This window comes from Dromiciops gliroides, chromosome 6, assembly GCF_019393635.1.
Source record: "Dromiciops gliroides isolate mDroGli1 chromosome 6, mDroGli1.pri, whole genome shotgun sequence".
NCBI lineage: Eukaryota > Metazoa > Chordata > Mammalia > Microbiotheria > Microbiotheriidae > Dromiciops > Dromiciops gliroides.
This window is the reverse complement of record NC_057866.1, coordinates 216,798,697-216,804,490: the sequence shown is the minus strand read 5'-3', so window position 1 is coordinate 216,804,490 and position 5,794 is coordinate 216,798,697. Positions and strand designations below refer to the sequence as shown.

At 39.2% G+C, this 5,794-nt stretch overlaps 1 pseudogene; it reads left to right on the top strand.

Moving 5' to 3' along the window:
• The first annotated feature begins 254 nt into the window (after window positions 1–254).
• Window positions 255–1,466, top strand: LOC122732391 (annotated as a pseudogene).
• Window positions 1,467–5,794: the final 4,328 nt, after the last annotated feature.

The window sequence follows — 5,794 nt, the reverse complement described above, 5'->3', positions numbered from 1 at the left end:
ATAGATTACATAGGTAACACAGAGCAGTGAAGACAATCTAGTTAAGCCCAAAGATCCAGACTTTTTTTGGGGAAAAAGAACTCACTATTTGACAAGAATTACTGGGAAATTGAAAACCAGTTTGTCAGAAAGTATCTATAGATAAATATATTATATCATATTCCAAGCTCAGTTCAAAATGAGTACATGGAATAAAGAACGATGGCACATTTCTTCCAGTTCACCTTGTCAGCAGCCGCAGCTTTAGCAACATCATGTCCTACAGGAAATTTTCTGCTCCCAGGCATGGGTCTCTGGGCTTCCTGACTGAAAGCAAAGCAGCAGGCACCAGGGAAAGGTGAAGAGTTTCCCCCAAAATGACCCCATCAAGCTCATCCACCTGACAGCTTTTCAGGGCTATAAGGCAGGCATAACCCATATTGTGCAAGATGTGGACAGACCTGGCTCAAAAGTCAACAAGAAGGAAGTGGTCAAAACCATCACCATTGTGGAGACACCCCCCACCATGGTCATTGTAGGTATTGTGGGTTATGGTTAGACCCCTTGAGGGCCCCAGAGCTTCAAAACCTTCTTTGTTGAGCATATCAGTGATGAGTGTAAGAGGTGATTCTATAAGAACTGGCCTAAGTCCTAGAAGAAGGCCTTCACCAAGTACTGCAAGAAGTGGCAAGATGATGACAGCAAGAATCAGCTGGAGAGGGAATTTAACAGCATGATGAAGTACTGTCAGGTTATCTGAGTCATTGCCCACACTCAGATGCATCTGCTCCCTCTAAGGCAGAAGAAGTCTCACCTGATGGAGATCCAAGTGAATGGTGGTAGCATGGCTGAGGAACTGGACTGGGGCAGTGAGAAGTGGGAGCGACAGGTGTCAGTGTCTACTGTGTTTGGACAAGACTAAATGATTGATGTCATTGAAGTCACCAAGGGCAAGGGTGACAAAGGTGTCATCAGCCACTGGCACACAAAGAAAATGCCCTGGAAAACTCACCAAGGCCTGCATAAAGTGGCATGTATTGGAGCTTGGCATCCTGCCCATGTGATCTTCTCTGTGGCATGTGATGGTCAGAATGGCTACCATCATCACACTGAGATCAACAGAAAGATCTACAAGATTGGCCAGGGCTACCATATCAGGGATGGCAAGCTGATCAAAAGCAATGCATCCACTGATTATGATCTGTCCAACAAGAGCATCAACATTCTGTGAGGCTTTTTCCATTATGATGAGGTGACCAATGTCTTCATCTTGCTGAAAGGTTGTGTCATTGGGACCAAGAAGTGGGTCCTCACCCTGTGTAAGTGTGCTGGTACAGACCAAACATCGTGCCTTGGAGAAGATCTACTTGAAGTTTATCAATACAAGCTCCAAATTTGTCCATGGTCATTTTCAGACTGTGGAGGAAAAGAAAGCTTTCATGGGACCACTCAAAAAGGACTGAATTGCAAAAGAGGAAGCTGCCTAATGTTTTCAGGCCAACTTGGAGCTGTAGGATTCTCAATAGATGGAGATTATTTTTTAAAAAAGAATGATGGCACAAGCAAATTAGGGAGCATGGGATATTTTCTCTGTCAGATGTATGGAAAGGGGAGTAAATTATCAAACAAGAGATACAGTGAATCATGGGATATAAAATGCATATTTTTGTAACATTAAATTTAAAAGGTTGTATATAAACAAAAATAATACAGCCAACATTACAAGGAAAACAGGGAACTGGAGGCAAATTTTACAATGATTTTCCCAAATATATAGAGAACTGAGTCAAATTTATAAGAATTGATGTCTTCCCCTATTGATAAATGTTCAAGAGCTATGAACAAGCAATTTTCAGAAGAAGTTATTAGAACTCTTTCTAGTCTTTTGGGGTGAAAGTTCTAAATCACTATTGATTAGAGAAATTCAATTTAAAGTAACTGAGCTACTGTGTCACACACATTAGGCTGGTTACTATGACAGAATAGAAAAATGACAAATATTGGAGGGGATGTGGAAAAATACAGACATTAATGCACTGTTGGTGAAGTCATGAACTGATCTAAACATACTGGAAAGCCATTTGGAACATGCCCAATGTAGTAAATAGCTATGCATATCCTTTGACTCAGAAATAACACTACTAGATATGTATCCAAAAGAGAACAAAGAAAAAGGAAAAAAATATTTATGTATGCAAAATTATAGAAGATTTTTGCGGTGCCATAGAATCAAAAATCAAGGTCATGTCCATTAATTAGGGGAAGGTTGAACAAATTGTGGTAAATTGTTGTGATGTAATATTAATGTGTTATGAGAAATGAAGAGCAGAAGATGGCACAGGAAAGGCTGTGACTCTCTTTGCTCCCCAAAAATCCATTCACATAGCTCCAAAAAAATGCCATAAGACAACTCCTGGAACAGCATAACCCACTAAAGAAGAGATTGAAACTATTTTCCAGCCAAAGATGGCTTAAATAGGCAGCTGGAATTGTTTGCTATACAGGGTGATAGAAGAGCTCAGCACATGGCGGAGATTCAGCACCAGGCAGACCATGCCTCCAGAGCCTCAGGATCTTCAGAATTAGTGGCTTCTTCTAAAACTCACCTCACAGACTGGTGAGGGAGTCCATAGGTTGCCTGGGGAGAAATAGCCGCAGTGTCTGCTAGAGCTCAGGCTGAGCACCCATATGCTGAATGAATTAGCAAACTCAAGTGGCAGCAGCCCAGTGGGAGAGGGCCACAGGCATGCCAAGCTTTCAACAATAGAGAATCATATTTCAATCAGACTTTTGCTGCTTGGTTAAAGAGAAAGCAGATAACGGTTACTTAAAGGCCAGGCAGGCTGAGAACACACCTAATCGTACCACCTGGAACCCCCTGTAGCTTGGGAGAGTGCATCGGGAAAGCAGCACTACACATTAAGGAGTTAAAAGCCAAGAAATAGGTGGTCAAAATGAGCAGGTAGAGAAAGCAGCGACCATAGAAAGCTTCTTTGGGGGGAAGGTAGATCAGAAGAAGATAAAATCAAAGTCAAAGCTTCTACACCCAAAGCTTCCAAGAAAAATAGGAATTGGTCTCATGCCATGAAATTGCTCAAAAAGGACTTTGAAGAGAAAGTAGGAGAGGTAGAGGGAAAAGTTAGAAAGGTAGAAGAAAAAATGGAAAGAGAAATGAGGGTGATACAGCAGGGTCATGAAAAAAAAGTCAACAGCTTGAAAAGCCAAATTGGCCAAATGGAAAAGGAGGTATATAAACTTTCTGAAGAAAACAATTACTTAAGAGTTAGAATAGAGCAAAAAGAAGCTAATGACTTTATGAGAAATCAAGACACAATAAAGCAAATACAAAGTAATATAAAAAGAGAGGGCAATATGAAATATCACCTGGGAAAAACAGCTGAACTGGATAATAGATCCAGGAGAGTTAATTTGAAAATCATTGGACTACCTGAAAACCATGATCAAAATAACAGCTTAGATATCACCTTCCAAGAAATTGTCAGAGAAAATTGCTCTGATATTCTAGAAGCAGAAGGGAAAATAGAAATTGAAAGAATCTACCTATCACCTCCAGAAAGAGATCCCAAAAGGTAAAATTCCAGGAATAACCAAATTCCAGAGATCTCAGGTAAGGGGAAATATTGCAAGCAAATAGAAAAAAGGAATTCAAATACTGTGGAGCTACAGTCAGGATAACACAAGATCTAGCATTTTCTTCATTAAAGGACCAGAGGGCATGGAATATGATATTCCGGAAGGCAAAGGAACTTGGATTACAACCAAGTCACCTACCTTGCAAAACTCCGTGTAATCTTTCAGTGGAGAAAATAGGACTTCAATGAAAAAGAGGAATCAGGCATTCATGATGAAAAGACCTGAACTGAACAGAAAATTTGACTTTCAAATAAAATACCCTAGAGAAGCATAAAAACGTAAATAGAAAAAAGAAATCATGAGGGATACTAACAGATTAAACTGTTTATATTCCTACATAGGAAAATGATACTTCCAACTCATAAGAAATTTCTCAGTATTAGGCAGCTGAAAGGAACTTACTCATACAGAGGGCACACATGTGAGTTGAATATGAAGAGATGATATCTGTAAATCATTTATGTTTTGTTTATCCTTGTTTTTTTGTGGGGCAGACAGGGTGGGGTGGCTTATGTCTGTGGCTGGATTTGGGTTTGGGGACTCCTGGGTCCAGGTCTGGTGCTTTGTCTACTGTGTTGCCTTGTTGAACCATGATGAAATATTTAAAATAAAGTTAAGTGCTATGAGGAATACACTGGAAGAAAGGGAAGGGGAGAGATGGAATTGGGTAAAGTAACTCACATAAAAGAAACAAGAAAAAGCTTATAGAGTGGAGGAGAAGATTGGGAAGGAGCAGGGGGAATGAATGAGCCTTACTCTCATCAAAATTAGCTCAAAGAGGGAATAATATAAACAGTCAAGTGGGTATAGTAATATATATTTGCCCCTGAGGGAAAGTGGGAGGGGAGGCGGATAAGAGGGGAAGAGGCAAAGGAAGATTGAGGGAGTTGGCAATAAAAAGCAAAACATGTTTGAGGAGGGATAGGGTAAAAGAAGTTAGAAAATAGAGTAAATATCAAGAGGAGGGAACAGGATGGAGGGTAATGCTTTTAGCAATAGTAAATATGAAAGAAATTATGAGGAGGATGATATCAGAAGGACATATGAAAAATGCAAACCATCAACAGAGAAAGAACTAATGGTATATGAATACAGATTGAGGTATTATTTTATTTGTTAGTTGCTCTTTCTAAGATTATTTTGTCTGTTTATTTTCACAACCTGACTAATACAAAGATGTCTTCCATGACTTCACATGCATGACTTATATTGAATTGCTTGATTTCTTAGAGAGGTTTGAGGAGGGAGGGAGGAAGAAAATTTGGAATGCAAAGTTTTAAAATATCAATAGGAAAAATGTAACTTGTAACATGTAACTTGTACATGTAACTTGGCGAAAATTCTTAACAATAAAAAAATTAATTAAATTTTAAAAAGAAAGGAATAAAAAGAAATGACAAGCAGGATAGTTTCAGAAAACCTGGAAGACTTATATGAACTGATGCAAAGTGAAGTGATCCAAAGTAGGAGAAGATTGTACAAAGTGAGATTAATATTGTATGAGTATCAACTGTGAATGCCTTAGCTATTCTGATTAATGCAATGATCCAAGATAATTCTTTTTTTTTAATTTTTTTTTTTGGTGAGGCAATTGGGGTTAAGTGACTTGCCCAGGGTCACACAGCTAGTAAGTGTTAAGTGTCTGGGGCCAGATTTGAATTCAGGTCCTCCTGACTCCAGGGCTGTGCTCTATCCACTGCGCCACCTAGCTGCCCCAATCCAAGATAATTCTAAAGGACTTATGATGAAAAATGTTTTCCAGCTTCAGATAAAGAACTGATGGAAACAATGGAGATTGAAACCTAATCATTGCCCTCCCTCCTGCCTTTCCTTCCTTCCTTCCTTCCTTCTCTCCTTCCTTCCTTCCTTCCTTCTTTCCTTCCTTCCTTCCTTCCTTCCTTCCTTCCTTCCTTCCTTCCTTCCTTCCTTCCTTCCTTCCTTCCTTCCTTCCTCTTTCCTTCCACATGGCTAACATGGATATGTGTTTTGCATAATTTCACATGTATAATTGATATAACATTTCTTGCCTTCACAATGGGTAAGAGAGGGGCATGAGAGAAGGGGAAAATTCCAAACTCAAACCTTGTTTAATAAATGTAAAATAAAGGAATAATATTTGTAAAAGAATAGTCATCTATTTTATTTTTCAAACTCAGGGCAA